The sequence below is a fragment of the Ipomoea triloba genome, chromosome 9, assembly GCF_003576645.1.
Source record: "Ipomoea triloba cultivar NCNSP0323 chromosome 9, ASM357664v1".
NCBI lineage: Eukaryota > Viridiplantae > Streptophyta > Magnoliopsida > Solanales > Convolvulaceae > Ipomoea > Ipomoea triloba.
In genome coordinates this window covers 15,680,761-15,699,044 of record NC_044924.1, presented here as the reverse complement: position 1 = coordinate 15,699,044, position 18,284 = coordinate 15,680,761, and the positions used below count along the sequence as shown (strand labels likewise).

Genomic DNA, 18,284 nt, shown 5'->3' with positions numbered 1-18,284 from the left:
GCTGCACGTTGGTAAGATAATTGTTGAAAAACATATACACATTTCATGAAGAGAATTCATTTATGAATATACAATTGAAAATTTAAAACATTCTAAAATTTAACTTCTTATTCAATCCCCATACTATTACATCTTTGCAAACTATTATCTGCATACTGCCACCAACATTGGACCACAGGAGGAAGTGTGCAGTCAAACTGCAAACAATCACAAAAAATAATAAGTTTCAGATAGTAGAGTCAAAATAAAGGTAGCAACTCTTGATTGTAATAGCAGAAAACACATGCAATAAAATTGATTGTAAAACAGATTTTATTAAAATAGCCTTTATCTCCTTGTGATAGCATTCTGGTTTTCCTTCATCATAATACACAACTAACAATTCACTAAATATCAAAATGGACGAACTGCTTAGTCATATGCAAGTAGAAGATGTGATAGAGGTGAGACCATTTAAGGTGTCCGAACACACACACACATAAATGCTTACACTTCAATAAAGTATGTATAAGTGAGGCAGAGATGGAAGAATGAAGAGTAACCAATTTAGAACTTACAATGACATTATATAAACACTAGCATTAGAATGCTGCAGAATGACTCCAATTACTACTTGACAAATGATAAGTAATAAGAAGTGAGTACTAATTGAAAAAGAAAAAAAGTAACTAGAAACGAGGCATTCAGGTTACCTTCCTGGTGGCCTGCAAATGTGGTGGCAACTGAAATAGTTCCATCCTTAGCTTCAACAACTGACCAAAAGAGAGAGATATATTAAAGTGATGATAAAAATCAAAGTAAACAAAGGAGTAAATTTAATGAGGGAAAATTGCAGTAACACTTAGTTAGCATGTCAGAAATATCATTCTTTTATGCCTATATAACAACATAAGTTGCATTCAGGATTGGAATTCTCTGCAACACTAAGCTCAGTTTGAAACAAATCAAGAAAGGCAACTTTGCAATAACAGCATACAACAATAAGAAACTAATAGATAGAGTTCAAAGAAGATAAAAGAGAAAAGTAGAAAGTAAAAGCATTGAAATCAAAACAAACATTTACTTGGACAAAGAAGAGAAACATATGCTTGCAGCAAAAACCAGTTGCTGGAAATATAGACAATTGAATTGCAGCAAAAACCAGTTGCAAGTACAAGACATAATATGATTTCAAAAATAATACAATGTCCGAAAGAAAGCAAAAAATTTACCTTCTGATTTACTATTGAGTGTGTTCTCTCATCAGAATTATTTTGCAAAGTGCTCACCCATTGATGAAAAAGGTTATGGCCTAATCACTGGAAACAACTTTGTATCCAACAAGAAAGCAACTAAGCAAGGACAGTAGAAGCCTCTTTCAATGCCAAAAAGGAGTAGAAACTAAAGCTACAATTAGGTTGGGAGAAAACTAAAAGTCTAAAACTGCAATGAACTAAAGGTACTCATCAATGGTGTAGCTTTAATTGTTGGTTTTATTTAATATATTTTTTGTATGCTTTATTAACCTTTTTTTTTGCAGAGATTCTTAAATAATTATTCTGCAAAATTGATAAAAAACATTTGTTATTGCTTCACAATTAGAAACGTAAGTATGTGTAAGGTGTATTAGGTATCTAATTTTCTTTTTTTTTTTTTGAATTTTTGAATACTACTAACTCTATTACAATATAGTATGGGGAAGGGTTTGATGCCACTGGACTACAAGGTCCTTGGCAGGCATCTAATTTTCTAATTGTACTAAAGAGTTATTGTTATATTCTAATAGGATATTTCCTCACTTTCTTTATATCTCAAATATATGTGAACTTATATTATGCATTCTTCAACTATAGAAAGCATAACAAACACCAAGAATAGTCATTATCATATGCAGCAGATGGACACATAAAAATCTATAAACCTTTTTTTCAAGAACACGAGTCAGCTTAGCAAGGAATTGAACATCAGCTCCCTTTGGTTGGTTCTGTCCCACTGTACCAGGTTGAGAATGTGACATCTACTGAGCATTTTCACTTGACCCAATTTTAGCATGCCCATCGACATTTGCTGATTCCACCTGGTATAACAGGTTTAACGGATTTCATTAATTGAAAGAATGATGCAAATAATAGATTCATTCATCAAGAAACTAGCTCATACTACCACATCTTTGATTTAAAAAAATGAAAAAAACAGATAAGATATGTTATATTAGGACTAAACTATAAACAGATAAATCTTTAAAAGTCAAAAAAATAAAACATGGTAACATTTGAGCTTTGTTTTCCATATATGACTACCTTCTGCAGTACATTCATAAAAACAAATGTTAAGATTTCAAGCAGAAGACAAAAATTACAAAAAGAGAAAAAGTATATGCATAACACCTATGGAAGTATTGATGCCCCTCCATATGCAACCACTATTTTTAATCCTGTCTCAAAAGAAAACTTCCTAGCCTCTTCATGTATCTACATTCAAATCCCACAAAATGCATCAGTAATCTAGCATAAGCCTTTGATAGTAACAAGCTAATACTTCGTAAAAACACAAAAAAAAAAAAGGAAAAAGTTAAAAAGAATGACTGAGGTAAAGGAAATGAAAAGTAAAGGGTGAAAGCTATGACCGGATATTCATATAACAAAATCCAGAAAACTTGAAAGGAATATTAAATGTAAACAAACAAAGCCACATAAATAATACATAAGGAGTAAACCTGACGAGAATGAATTGAAAACGCTCGACATGAAGAATAAAAAAAAAATTAAAAACCCCAATAGAGAAAGAGTTCAAAGCCAGTCAACCTGACAATAAAGCTCTCTGGTAGGGGCAGAAACGACTTTGGAATTCCTTAACCCTCTTCTACCACTTCTACTAGGTTGACTGGGCCTTTCTACCAGCACCTTCGAGCATGAAAGCGCTGAGGGCATGGAGTCGGAGACGCCGAGGGCGGAGAACCGGAAACGGAGAGGCTGCAAGACAGAGAGAGCCGATGAGAGCGCCAAGGTCAGAGAGCTGGAGACGCCGATGGTGGAGAGCTGGAGACATCGAGGCGGAGAACAGCAGAGGCTGCGAGACAGAAAGACGATGCGAGGGGTGAGAGGCGAAGAGTGCGCGCTGGTAAGGGCGAAACACGTTTACTAACACATTTTCCATTTTGAAAACAGGAAATAATTTTTCAATTTTCTGAAAAACTGAAACACTATTAAAACCTGTTTTCTAAATGGAAAGCAGAATCAGCTATCATCTATTAGACTATATGTCACTATAATCACATTCTCACCATTATCTACTTACATATTTATTCATTACTATGATTACATTCATTGTCATCTTCTTTTACTTATCATCGTGTTCTATCTTTTCTACTTGCATTACTTATTTAAACATAACTTATTTGCTTATGCTTAAAACTATAAATCATTCACATTATCAAAATTAAAAATTGAAATCTATACCACATTTTATATTTTGATTGAACTCAATTGATTATTGGTTCGGATATTTTTAATTATGTTATATCGGATACAAGTTTGGTCCAGATATCGGATATCGAAATTTCGCATATATAATATTAGAATTCAAAATAAAAATTATATATTATATACATGTCATTCAAATGAATATATCCAAACATATTTTAAATATTAGTTCAAAAATATTAATATTATCTAAACTAAATTTTATGTGAACTTAATAGGTTATTGGTTCGGATATATTTTTATTTATGTTATATACATATATAAATTTAGTTCAGATATTAAATGTAAAATTTTTACATATTGGACTTAAAATTTAAAATTATATTTATTCTATTTAAACCAAATATATTTTAAATATAAGGTCTAAAAATCACTCGAAATTAAACTTATTGTTAATTTTATATCGTTAATCTAAAAAAAAAATTAAAAAAATAAAGGTTAGTAAACAAGTTTTCTAAACAGAAAACAGAGAATGGAAAACAGAGAATGAAAACTGAAAAATTAGAAAACAGAAAACAGAAAATAGTTTTCTGTTGGTAAACAGGCCCATGGGAGGAATTTGGATGGTTCTCCAATAAGGGAAAAGAGCCTAACTGTTAGGCTTGATTGACTTTTCAACAATGAGAATGAGCCTAAGACTTAGGCTCATTCTTAGTTATTTAAAAAAAAAATCAAAATACCAGAAAATACTGAAACAAATACATATGTTATAGAATAGTAGAATACTTAAGCAAATGGCCTGATTTTTTAAATTCACACGGCAAAAGCATTAATTTAATTTAATTTTAGTTCAAAAAAAACATTGAAATGTTGGGATGAATAAAACAATAAATCCAATTTATCTAAAAACATAATAAATGTGAATGAAGGTTATACCCCTCATTTATTTTCAATATTAGATTTTTTTAAAATAATTTTATCTTTAATTTTATTATCTAAATAAATAATAAAAAAATTTATCAATGAATCGCACGGGTAATTGGACAATTATTTGCTCTAATTCAAGCAAAGAAAACATCAAAAAATATAATCAATCCAACCAATTTCATCAATTGCGCTATATAATATTTGATGTTATAATTTATATAATTGTATATCGATCCAAATATATTCTTAAAGTATTATAACAAATTCATTCCGTGCAACGCACGGACGAAAATACTAGTTTATCTAAAAACATAATAAATGTGAATGAAGGTTATACCCCTCATTTATGTCCGTTTTTTCTGTTAAGTTTTTTTGTACATTATGCTATAAAAGTTGTACTATATATTTTGGACAAATATACCCCTACCGTTATAACTTCCGTTATCTTTTCCACTATTGTTACTATGCACATGCATCCACCATATATTTTCTTAATTCAATAATAATAATAAAATATACACATTAAATATTAGAGTTATATGTTAGTTATTTTTTAAAATATAAATATCTAATTTATAAAAATATTTTACATTATTATTATTATTATATTATTATTATTATTATTTACTATATTAAAATTTAAATAAATTTAAAATTTTAATATAAAATACTAATATTGGACACCTATTTTTTGCGCATCACGCATAAGAAAAACTAGTATATATAATAAATATAAATAGTTGGATTTAAAATATAAATATCGAATTTTTGTTTGAAAAGGTTAGGGACCACAGCCACCGGTTGTGAAAGGGAATATAACTTTGATTTGGTAATTAGGGTTCTGTATAATAAAGAGTAAATACGGTAGGAGGGGAGAGTAAATACGATAGGTGTATTTTACATTTACTGTTTTTTATTAAAAAAAAAATCAAAAATCGAATGAGCCTAAGGGTAAGGCTCATTCCAAAATGAATGAGCCTAACCCTTAGGCTCTTTTCCTGTTTTTGTTACCCTACCTAAACCGTCACTATTTGGAGAACCATGTCTCCTATTTTCCTCACCGGCGAATGGACCATGTGTTTAGGTGTGCGTGTCTTTACATATACTCCGTAATATTTTGTAAAATTTTGTTTTTTTTTAAATATGATAAAGATTATTATTTTATATTTAATTTAGATTTGTAAAAATAATTGTTTAGTAATAATGTGTTAAAAGTATTTTATTAACACTATTTAAAAGTTTAAACTTAAATAGATATATGATAGAATTTAATTATTTGTATTATGTCATACTAATTTGATTTTATTCAAATTTATTATTTATTGTTCAAATTAAAATTATCATAATACACTTAATTATAATTAAAAATATCTTTTAAAATAAGATAACGTATAAGAAAATATAATTTGAAAATCTTTTAAATGTGTAATTCACATCAAATATTGAATGAAATCAACTATATCAAATTCTTTTTTAATCAAATTCCCTTCTCTTCCCTATAAATACGGCATTTATTGTTGAGTGGGAGACTTTTGACTACTCCTATACGCTAACAACGGGGTTGGGGCCGGGGCTAAAGGTGTTTAAGCAGCAACTTATTAAGCTAAGAAGGAGCCTAAGTTTCAGGTCGAGTCGGCATGTCAGAAGCGATTGAAAAATGATCCTCCATATACATAGAGCTGGACATTATTTGGGCTCAGTACGTATGAGTCGGTAAACCCAGAGTATATTCCCTATAACAATACATTACGTGGGCTCAGTACGCATGATTATGGACACACACACACACACACATAGATATATATGTATGTATGTATGTGTGTATGTATGTATTTTGTTCGTAAACATGTTCGCGAACATTATTAAATAAACACTAAACGAGCCTGTTAATGAACACAATTAAACAAACACAGACGAGATTGTTCACGATCTCTTATCAAACGAGCTTGAACATTTTCATACTCTGTTCGTTTATCAACCGAACTCTAAAATTTATATTGAACATCACAACATGCTAATGTACTATCAGTAAACTCTATATGTAGTGGTCAATTAAAGAAATGCAAATTAAAATTGAAATAAAAAAAAAAAGAGTATGATTGAAATAATTAATGATAATAAGATAAATCATGTGGTATTCATACTATTGAACAACAACAACAACAATAATAGGGAAAAAAAAGTTTCCTACCACCTTGGAAAAGTGGTCAAAAATTCCGACCACATTTACATAGTGGTCGGAAATACCGACCACAAAGATGGTCGGAAATTAAGATGAATTTAAAATTTTAAAATGATTGAAAAATTTTCCGTCCACCTTTACATAGTGGTCGGAAATTCCGACAACCTTTACAAAGTGGTCGGAATTTGCGACCACTTTTTCGACCACCGTAATCCTTTGACGGAAGATTGAAAAAATGCCACATTTTCCGACCATTTTCCTGGGTGGTCGGAAAAGTGGTCAGAAAGTTGAAGATTTCCAGCAGTGATCATGTAAACAAACAATGACGTCGATAACAATAAAAAGATGAAGAAGGGGTTTAAACTGGGTCAACACTCTCATAGATACAATGACTTAGCAAGAGTTAGGGGAGAGGCAACACTGGTGTCTGATGGGGGATAGGCTAAGGCTCGGAATAAGCAAAAGGGACGACTAATGAAGAGGGAAAGAGGAACGGAGAGGCTGAGCTTGAAAGACTCGGAGGAAGGCACGATGATACGGCACAGGTTGGTCGATGAGAAGTCAACTGGCCGAGGGTTTGTTATAAAGGTAACAAGGCAGCTGAAGATCTTAGACTGAGAGTGATTGAACAAACGCTATTGAAACAGTTAATTACCATGCAAGAAAAGACGGACCCAAGGAGAGGAGTCGGCCCGGACCGACCTAGGGGCCATGGCCGAGGTAAGTAAGTCGGTGTGAGAAAGGCGGTTATGAAAGTTTCTAAAAAAGTTAGATGGTGGAAGGCGGAAAATATGGAAGGAAGATCGAGATATATTAGGAAAGTGTCTAAATGTAATAAGGAAAGAATTTCTAACTTTTATGGTAGTTTAGGGTTTCCAAAAGGAGAAATCCCTCTTAGCTTGTATAAATAGGGGTGTAAGGCCTTGAAAAAAAAAAAAACAACTCTCTGTACTCACAAGCAATTCATAATACAAAGAGGGCTGAGAAGTCACTCTAATTTCCAATCAAGTGTTAGTCGATTTTCCGGTGGTGTTGGACTGCCGTTCGAGTTGAGACACTAATTAGGAACCAATTGTAAAGCAATTTTAAAGAAAAATTCATAAGTGTCGAAATCGAAGCTAGCACAATCGAAATCTTAACTATAATAAAGCAAAATCCTTGTGGTGAAAAGTTCCCACCTAAGAATTGGTAAAAGAACGGTGCCGTTTTGCATAAAATCGTTGCGGCTAATTCCCGCTTTGGGTCAAAAGTTCAGGATACATTTACTAAGGCACTGTTTACTTAGTAATTTGTTTAAAACAAATTTTCATACAGTAATGAATGTCTTTTCACGATAAGCCTTTTCGAATTACGAGCCAAACCTTTCGTTAATCACGAATTAATAGCTGTTAAATGTAGCAGGTTTCGATCTTCAAAAAAAAATGTAGCAGGTTCGTTAAATATACTTCATAGAACGAATCGACACAAACCTTTGGAAGAAAGATGTTTGCTGTAATATAAATACATGCATAATGTATTGGTTTCAAACTCAAACACCACCAGTTCAATAGAAAAGTCTATTCGCATCCAATCTCATATTAGAACGTATCCGCTCTACATTCTTTGTCATGAGATTTAAGCTTACAAAGTTAAGAGTGCATGTAATACCCCGTATTTTCCTAACATTATTATTTTATCCTAAGGTATTGACATACATGAGTTATGATCTCCCGATACTTCAAAAGAATTTTTATAAGTAAGTATAGTTGTTATTAAGCTGCGATCGTACGTCCTGGTCACGAACCGTAAAATTTTTAGGAACTAGTATTTGGACTTGTTTGTCCTAGGAAATGGATTTCTAGACACCATACTATTATTCTTGAATTTGCTATTTAATTAGATTAGCCCATAGCAGCGAAAATTTATTTTGATCGTACATCGCTAAATTTCGCGGTGTACCGAACCTAGCCCAATTTTGAGGGTTAGTCTGGAATAAATTTTTAGTTTCGGAAATTATTCTATCTGGATTATTTTCCACCGAAACTTTATCTGTTTGGACCCCAACTGATAAGTTGGAAGATATTTTATTATTTTATTATTTTTTTCCAATCTTATCACATAAGATTGTGATGTAGTATAAAAGCCAATTTTTTTCCTTTTTCCCCTTGCTTTTGCCGAAATGAAGAGGAGAGGAGAGAGAGAGAGATCATCTTCACCATTCTTCTTCCTCCATTGCTTCCATAGCCAAAATCCTTCTCAACTCTCAATTTTATTCGGTAAGTTTTCGATTTTATTCGGTAGAAAGCCTTGTAATCCTTCCTAGGTTATGAATCTATGCTTAGTTTCTTGATATTTGATGTTTTGGTGTTGATTTGGACCTAGGGTTTTAAGGTGAAAGTTGGGGAAAGATCCAAGAATTTCTTCCTAAGGTGTTAATAAACCTTTGAGGTAAGGAATTCCCTTAAGTTGGAATTAGTCACTTGAATTTGGATAATTGATTTTGGTTGAAATATGGTGTTTTTGGAGCTTTGGGAATATTTTTGTATACATGTTCATAGCTTGGATATGCTTGTATATGTTGTATTTATGTCCATATAGGCTTATACTTGTGAAAATAGTGAAAGGAAATCAGGGTAGATTCTGGCAGTAACTTCCGAAATTTATTGGGAACAATTGGTAAGGTATTTTGATCCTATTTTTTTTAGACATGTAGTTCTATAAGTGTAGAACCCGCATATAAAATTTCATAATGATCGGAGTAGTATAAGTATGGTTTTCGAATTTTTCTCCAAAACTGGTCCACAGAGAAAAAAAATTCCGGACAGCACACTGCCAAGGGCAAAGATGGAATTTTCTGTGTTTATTCGCGAACCAAAATGGCCAAAACATTTTATGGACATCAAGTACTATGAGTTGGGGTTCTACCATAAAAATTTCAAGTGAAAAAGAGTTCGGGAACTATTTTTACCGGCTCAATCTTTCGGACTGCGCCAAGCTGAATTACTGTCCAGAATAGGCGGAACGTGTTGGACGCGGCCCTGGACGCGCGTCCACTGCGCGTCCAGTGGAGTCCAGTAGGTTCGAGAGTAAGATCAAATTGTATAAGCTTTGATTATTATTATTGATGTTTAGATGATGGGGTTGTAATGAACCTAAGAGGTTATGAGAATGATGATGATGTTATAACATGTTGATACATGGGTTATGAAATGGTGATAAAGTTAGGATGGTTATTAGTGATGATTGTAATGATTATTGATAGTAATTAGAGCTTAATTAAGGACTTAGTAATTAATGATGGATTAACAGTGGAGTTCAGGAGGTAATTAAGCTCTAATTATAGTGATTAAGGACTGATAATAGTTATTAAGGTTTAATGACTGGATGAATAGACGGAATGGTAATTAATATATTATCAAGGTGGGACTAATTATTTGAAGGATTATCTTTGGTGATTATTGTGAGATCTTTGTTATGGGCAATACTCTCTATTTGGTGGTTATGTTGAAAGATTGGAATTACTCCTTTAGAATTTATTTGGAGAGGTTGGAATTCTCTCTTTGGTTATTATTTTAAGAACTTGGAAGTGATTCTTTTGATTTGGGGATTATTGGTGTTTACTTGAGGATTTAAAATATCTCTTTGGTAAAGATATTATGGTTTAAAGGAATTTTGATTACGATGTTTATTAAGGAAATTGTTATATGGAAATATTGAGATAAAGATTGTATATGGTGAATTTTGAGGAAATAGTTGTTGAACGACTTTGGATTATGGTTAGGTAATGACTTTACCTCAAGTTACGATCTAATGGTGTTGATCATGGTGGAAGTTGTCAATGGCAATAATGACAAGGACAACTATCTATTATTAGTTAATGGTGGAACCATGATTATGGATCACCGACGATGATTGGATTGTAAGATGAACTGAGATTCATGATAAGAAATAAGGTTAAGGATGTTAATATTAATGGTGCTATGAATCGATTGATTCATAAATGATTGACTATGGGTTCATACTATTATAATAATAGTATTGGAAATGGATATATGTAGTGTTAGTAGAATATACAAGTGTATAACTTGCTGGATTGAATTCAAGTATGAGACTTGAATATGAAGTATATCCAAGAATATCCTAGTATTGTATATGATGAAGTATCCGATGAGTGACCAGCTTGTGTCCAGTTATACTTTCTTCCAATCTTTGCTCGTGCTTGAGCCATGTTTGAAAAGCCTTTCGGCAAGTAAAAATGTTTATAAAACTTACGTTGAAAAACGTATGCTATTTTGATATAAAGGTTGTCAAAACCTTATTGTTGAGAAAATGATGTTTGAAAAGCCTGCGGGCAAAGAAAGTCTTTTGAAAATCCTTCAGGGGCTAAAGAGGTAGCCGATTTCCAATATTGGACTCATTTGTGAATTATGTCCAAAGAAATGATTGTTGTAAGAGAACTGAAGGAAGGATCACGTTTTCAAACCCTTAGTTTCTAAAGTGAATTGAGGAGGACCTTGATTGACCTACGGGAGGGCTTAATTGCCATGGCCTGGGGTTGTTGATATGATTGACCTACGGGAGGGCTTAATTGCCATGGCCCGGGGTTGTTGATATGATTGTCCTACAGGAGGGCTTAAATGCCATGGCCTGATGGTTGTTTATTTGACAAACCTCATGGGAGGGCTTAAAGTGCCATGGCCCAGTGGTTTTGTTTATGTCCCTTGACAAACCTCATGGGAGGGCTTAAAGTGCCATGGCCTAGTGGTTTTGTTTATGTCCCTTGACAAACCTCATGGGAGGGCTTAAAGTGCCATGTCCCAGTGGTTTTGTTTATGTCTCCTTGACAAACCTCATGGGAGGGCTTAAAGTGCCATGGCCCAGTGGTTTTGTTTATGCCGTATGACATGCAATTCATACTGAGGGCAAAGTCTATTCGCCGGGTACTGTATCACTCGTAAGCTGCGGTTTGCGGGGGTGTGCACACTTAAGTATGGTTACTCATGAAATATCGGGCAAGATTCGTTTCAACGAGCCTAGTTAGGCCAACTAGGATTCATTGTAACGATCCGGTATAGATCCAGGGGAATCGATAAGATACAGGGGGATGCCAGACATTGACCCCGAGTCGAGACCCAAGTGGAAAGGAGGGGACAAGATTGGTTGCTCCTAAGGCCTCAAGCTCTCAAGTTAAGGAAACTAAGGATATATTTTTTATAATGAAGGGTAGTTACGCTGTAACTACGAGAGAAGAGAAAGGTGTTAAGGGCTAGCACTGAAGTATGCTAGCGAATTCGTTTTCTTGAGATGATTAGTAAGGAAATTTCCCTGTGATGAGGGACTGAAAGGAGAAATGATGAGTGGGAAAGATTAGAAGTTTTACAGCAGAAAAACTTATGATTTTCAATATCTATTTGTATTCTCAAATGATTTTGTCTTACGAGACGAGTGGATGTTGTTTCACTAAATGTTTTCAAACCTTTGTCTACTTTTGAGTGACATCGGATTTCCTTACTTAGCCGTCGCGCTAACTGCACTTCAATGTGTTTCTTATCAGTTGCAGATTAGTGTGGGCCCCTGTAGGCGATGAGCTCGGAATAGAAGGGAAGTACAGGTTGAGGTCTACTCTTTGATGTAGACAGGGATTGTTATTAATGTTGTAAATTTAGCCTGTGCACTTAGAGTGGAGTTTGTCAAAGAGGTGATAGAATTCACTCTAGGTGTGGCGGTAGCACCCGGTTTTCTGTTGATATGATGTAAGCTTCCGCAGCATTTTATTACGGATTTTGTAATAAATGTAAGAGTTGAAAATTGGGGTGTTACAGTGCAATGAAGGTTCCCGTAGTTGGGCAGCTCGATGTTCCTGAAAGAAGAGGCAGTTATGTCATCAAGTCTAAAGAAGTGGTCTTCAAGGAAACAAAGGTATTTTCATATCTGAATTTACAATTATAATAAAAATCTATGTGGTGAACATCACCCTTCAGGAGTATATGTTCAATTTCCAGTCTCAGTTATGGCAAAATAGTTCATTCATCTAATCAAGCTTCTTATTTTTACTATCTTTTATGGTATTTTTTATCCCTTACTAATGTAGAGGACGTTCTAACAATCATACCTAAAAAAAATAAATGAAAGAGACGAATCATGAAAATAGGCAGGCATATTGGGGCTAGACACGAAGAAACCACCTTATACATATAGAGATTGTGGGGAGGTAGAGATTGCGGGGTGTGTTTCTATCTTCTCAAATGTGTCAAACAACAAAAGCATGCCTTTCTCAGGAGTTATTAGTTTGTATTGTGTAGAATATGTTGTTAGTATGGATACAGTTTTGTTAACTAATTTTTTGGTATGTACATTTTGTCAGTTAAAATTTGATCTTAAGCCTCTAAACATAATTACAATTACGCAGTGTCATTGAACATGAATTCTTTATGCCATGTACCTGGCATCAACTTTAGAGTTTATGCCAGGTATGGGTTTAAAGTTTAAACCTTATTCAAATCTTCTTAACCTTTTTATGATGATAACTTACAAAAAGTAAAATATAATGTTAGTTCCAAAAATTATATCACAGGCTTTTACATAGTGTATCCCACAATGCATGTACAAATTATCCCGTGGATGATGGACAAATGTGAAACTCTAACTAAAAGTTTTAATGTTAAGCACCCTATCAATTACCTTTCGTCAATAGTAATAACAAAAATCCTAAAATCATTGGAAATATACAATAAAATTGTAGTGGTGCAACAATCAGAAGTAATCTGAATATTATAAACTAACAAATCCTTTTTTTATTAATCTAAATAGGTGTTTGTTTCTGATGATGAGGTGATTAGCCCAATTACTCAACAAGATTCAGCAAAGGAGTTTACACAAAGTCAAAGCAGAAGTGGACCGGTTAGGAGAAGTCTGCTTGATGAATTCTCAAGCACACAGTTCAAAGAAGGTAAATGAACATATTATCAAGAAGAAGTTTACTTTAAGATTGCTGAGTTGTAAACATTTCTAAACAATGATTTTTTATGTTGGTTGTGTTGTGAATAATTATGCCATGGATGGCATGCTCTAAATTGTTGTTTAAACCTGTCTATTTTATTGTGTTATATTTTGTTATGATTTTCCTATCTTGCAGATAAGTATGGTACTACAGGTTTCTAAACAGCAAGAAAAAAATAGCTGCACTACCAATGATGATAGGAGAATGTGAAGACTATACATGACTGTACAAGTGTACAGAATATTGCTAATGAAAAACATGCTTTATTTGACCAAGATATGGAACTAAAAGGGATTATTATAACAATGAATCCCTCAACTAGAATTGCACTCAAAGTAGTGAAATACCCATAAAATCAAACTAAGGAAAGGTATATAAAAATGTAAATGTAAGTTGTAAGTGATACATACAAAAATATAGCTTCAAAAATATAACAGCTTAAAATCATGCTAAGACAATTACTTTTAAGGCAATTTTAAATGATCATCATGAACTGATTATTTATAAATATGGATAATAATTAATTTGGCTAGAACTGATTATTTATAAACATTGCATCATTTGCAACAATCTATTGTTAATGAATGATGGAGGATACATGAGTCCAAGTAGAAATAATGAAGGGCATTAATGACATTATATGTAGTTATAGCTTCACGTACTGTGTATATAAGCCATAGAGCACCACTGTAACAGAATACACTTCATTCATCTTCTTCATTCAATCTGTAACAAGCTTTCTCTTCAATAATAATCAACCCTACTTTTCTGCTTTCTTCTTCGCCTGTGCATACAGTGCACAATCCAACATGGTATCAGAGCTCGCCGGTGAGGGAGCTATGCCGCTTTCGGCATCGGCGAGTCACGCTAAGCTGCGCCGCCTTCGTTTCCAACGACATATCCGTAGAGGATCGTTACTCCGCAGAGGAGTAACAAGATCGAAGCAGGATTTTCTTCGAATTTCCTCGTTCAATTTGATGTTTCTACAGTTCGGTGAAGATCGGAGCGCAGTGCTCTTCTTCCAATCAAGCACTTCACGGAGCGTGAAGTTTTTGAGCAAAATGCTCTTTAGTCCCCTGTTTATAGTTTTTAGTCGGAGCAGATCCGAAAATAGTTCAAGCAAAGTGCTCGATTATCCTCCATCAGTAGCCTTCAACCATAGTCCTTGGAGCAGATCCATGGAAAGTGTTGGAGAAAGCATGAGCACAATGCTCATTAGTTCTACATCAGTGGCCATTGTAGTTCACGGAGTAGATCCGTGGAGAGCACGAGCACAGAGCTCGTTAATCCTTCGTCAGTGGCCTCACAATAGTATGTGCGCTAAGGATGATTCACCATTAGCCTTGGTATGGATTCAATTGCCTTTTCTACCTATTCATTTGTTTCAATTTGATATGATAGCTGCAATTTGTGAATCGACTGGGAGGGAGATTGCCCTAGGTTCTGCAACGATTCATAGAACAGAGCCGAATTTGGCCAAAATAAGAGTTGAGATTGATGTATCGAAGCATGTGAGTGAGAAAATATGGATTGAAATTGACAGTGACCGGAGAGGTTTCTGGCATAATATTGTAGTGGATGTTAGATGTTTGGTTTTTGATAAGAAAGTGAGTCACGCCTCAGGTGGCCTGACTCGAGTTGAGAAAGATAAGATTGCTGTGATTCAATTTCAAATTTCTCTTCCTAAGACTGATATTGAGCACATCATAGTGGCTTCTGACTATACTGAGATGGATAGGATTTTGAAGGAAGAGAGGACTAGCACTACTCTGATTAAGTCTTGTTCTGCTGTGAAAGGAAGTGCCATTGAAGGAGAAAAGGAGATTTTAGTTGAACTTGAAGAACAATTATTGAATATGAGATTTCAAAGTCTTCACCAAAACAACAGATATATATCTTCAGCATTAGAATATAGTGAGAGTGTTTCATCAGGGAGTGGTTTAAGTGGACAAGAATGTGGCAATACACTTTCAACTTTGAGCTTTGGAACTGCTGTAAGAGAGAAGGCAGGAGAGAACTGGTTTGCTGATGTGCATGATTTAAGGCTTTTATGTAATTTGCATTTGCAATGGTGCTTTGTCAATGCAAAAACTGATAGTGCTTACTTCAAACTTACAGAAACATCAGAGTGGAACCTATACAATGCCCAGTTGGCTACTCCAAAGCTGATGCATTCTGTTAAGTCCAAACAAACAGAGTTGTTTTTGTTGAAACAAAATTTTAAGTTGTATCATATTTGCTCAGCTGTTAATATGGTGCACGAAATGGCATACAATGAAGTACAAGATAATCAAATTTCTGATGGAGATAAGAATGTTTCAAAAACTAGTATTGTTGCTGGGGATTCAGAAATTGTGTTTGAAATGAAGCAGACATTTGAGAGTGTGGCAACAGAAGCTGTTAAGGAGGGTACTTATGTTAAAGTTGGCACCTTGGCTGCAAAAGAAAATTCTGAGATGATTTCTCATAACACAGAAACAGTAGAGTGGAAGATGCCATTAGGAGGCCCTGAAGCAAGGAATCAGGAGATTCATGAGTCGGAAGATTCGAGAAAACTCTTTTATGTGATTGACAGTTTTACTGGATTGCAAAACCAACTTTGCTTTTGTTGTCAGTACTGGATCATAGTTGCCACAATAGCAGTTTCTGAGAGGATTGGTGATGCCTTTATTTCTTGGATTTCAATGTACAATGAAGCAAAGTTGGCATTCTGCATATACTTGTGGTTCCCAAAGACTAAGGGAGCAACGTACGTATATGATTCTTTCTTCAGACCAATGGGTTTGAAGCATAGCCAGAGATTGATCATAACTTGTTGGAGTTGAGGACTGCAGTGGGAGATATTGCACTTATGTACTGGAGAAAAGCTGCTAGCTAGCTATGGTCAGACCAGAAGGAATGTTTTGAATGAGCCTTCATCCTAAGCTGGGCATACAAAGACTTGCATTCTCAGCTTACGGGGGAGTGATGGAGGATACATGCGTCCAAGTAGAAATAGTGAAGGGCATTAATGACATTACATGTAGTTATAGCTTCACGTACTGTGTATATAAGCCATAGAGCACCACTGTAACAGAATACACTTCATTCATCTTCTTCATTCAATCTGTAACAAGCTTTCTCTTCAATAATAATCAACCCTGCTTTTCTGCTTTCTTCTTCACCTGTGCATACAGTGCACAATCCAACAATGAATGTTGATATCAAATTATAAATAACAAAATAGAACTACTAAACATCCTTCTAAGACAAATTAAAGTAAGTAGTGCAAGATTAATGGTACATGAATATATCTCTATTTACCTGTATCATGAAATGGACACCTATTGTAGAGGTCTCCTGACATATCAAACTCAACATCTTTAATGTTGAGTAGCCCTATTGACTATTAATAGGGTCCAATTTGTGTACCTACACCTGAAAACAACCATTATAGGATAAATAATCAAACTATTTGTATTCCATAGTTATAAATGTTATAGATTAATAGGAGAAACATTCAGACTATTAGTATTCCATAGCATTATTTGGGTGTGATGAATTCAAAGACTGAAATAGCGACAAAGAGAAAGTGAGGTAGAGAGATTAGAGGTGCAGTGAGAGAGAACTCAGAGAAGTGATAATCAGAAATGGTAGAGTCTAGAATGAGTGAACGGCAGTGAAGATAGCTATGCTTGCCCTTTTTTTGTTTTCTTTTTGTTTTGTTTTTCTTAGCAGCAACTGTGTACACGTGAGTGTAATGAAAACAAAATACGTGTACATTTTAGGGAGATTCGTTATATATATATATATATGTATATGTTGTCCCAACGTATAAATGGTAGATGTGATATAGTAGTAGGTAATGTAATATAAATGGTAAAGTGGTATGTATGGTTTCTAAATTCTATATTGAGATGCTGCTATTAAATTAGATTTAAGTCGAAATTTATTTTGTTGTGTTTTATAGAAAATGAAAATGATAATATACGAGAAAATATCCGGTCATTCAAAAAAAATTCGATTTAGCATCAAGTCAAAAAAAAAATTTAATTGGTGTTTTTCAAGTATCATTGTCTACTCCATTTCGCATAGTAAATATTGGTATGTTTTCATTATTATTAATGACCAAGCCTAATTATTTGTTTTAGTCTACTATGTACATTTGCAATTTTAGGAATACCGAGTGGCAATTTTAGTGTGGAACTGAACTCAAATACACAATTAGCTTAGATGCCTATAGGACCTATTATTCCCCAATCTATAGGTATTCAATTTTTATACATTCCAACGTACATCATATTTCTAATTTTGATTGCTAAGACAATTGTTAGTTGTAAATTATGTCATTCTATTCAAAACTGTCATAGCATGGTAAATTTTGTGACCCTAACAATAGTTGCTTTTTGGCTCGAGTGTTAAACAATAGTGAGAACCTTATAGACATCACCCAAGGGGAACATAAGTCCAGCAACACCACAATTAGAAGAAAGTTTGATCGCATCTTGCAACCAGGGATACAATATCAAACAATTCATTGCAATAATAATGGTATGTATATTTCCGATTGAGCATATATATATATATATATATATATATATATATAGGATTTGGATCCAGTGAGATCAACCTATTTAGACGAGATCATGAGATTACATCTCGACCATTTATTCTTTTTGTTTCACGGTTCAGATTTTTTTAAAATTATTTATTATTAAAATATTGTTTCTCGCTGTAATTGGGATCAGGGAGGGCATGATGGTCATTTTAATTATTATTTGCTTAATTACGTTTTGGGAATCCCTTTTTTTCTTGG

At 33.9% G+C, this 18,284-nt stretch overlaps 1 long non-coding RNA gene across 2 annotated transcripts; it reads right to left on the bottom strand.

Moving 5' to 3' along the window:
* Positions 1-20: 20 nt before the first annotated feature.
* LOC116030587 lies at positions 21-3,102 on the bottom strand. 2 transcript variants are annotated; one of them, XR_004100426.1, is made up of 5 exons: positions 2,784-3,102; positions 2,367-2,450; positions 1,212-2,056; positions 693-752; positions 21-197 (listed from the first exon to the last, which is right to left on the bottom strand). It is a non-coding gene; the product is annotated as an uncharacterized LOC116030587 (long non-coding RNA). The 2 variants fall into 2 exon arrangements; XR_004100427.1 differs by lacking the exon at positions 2,367-2,450.
* Positions 3,103-18,284: the final 15,182 nt, after the last annotated feature.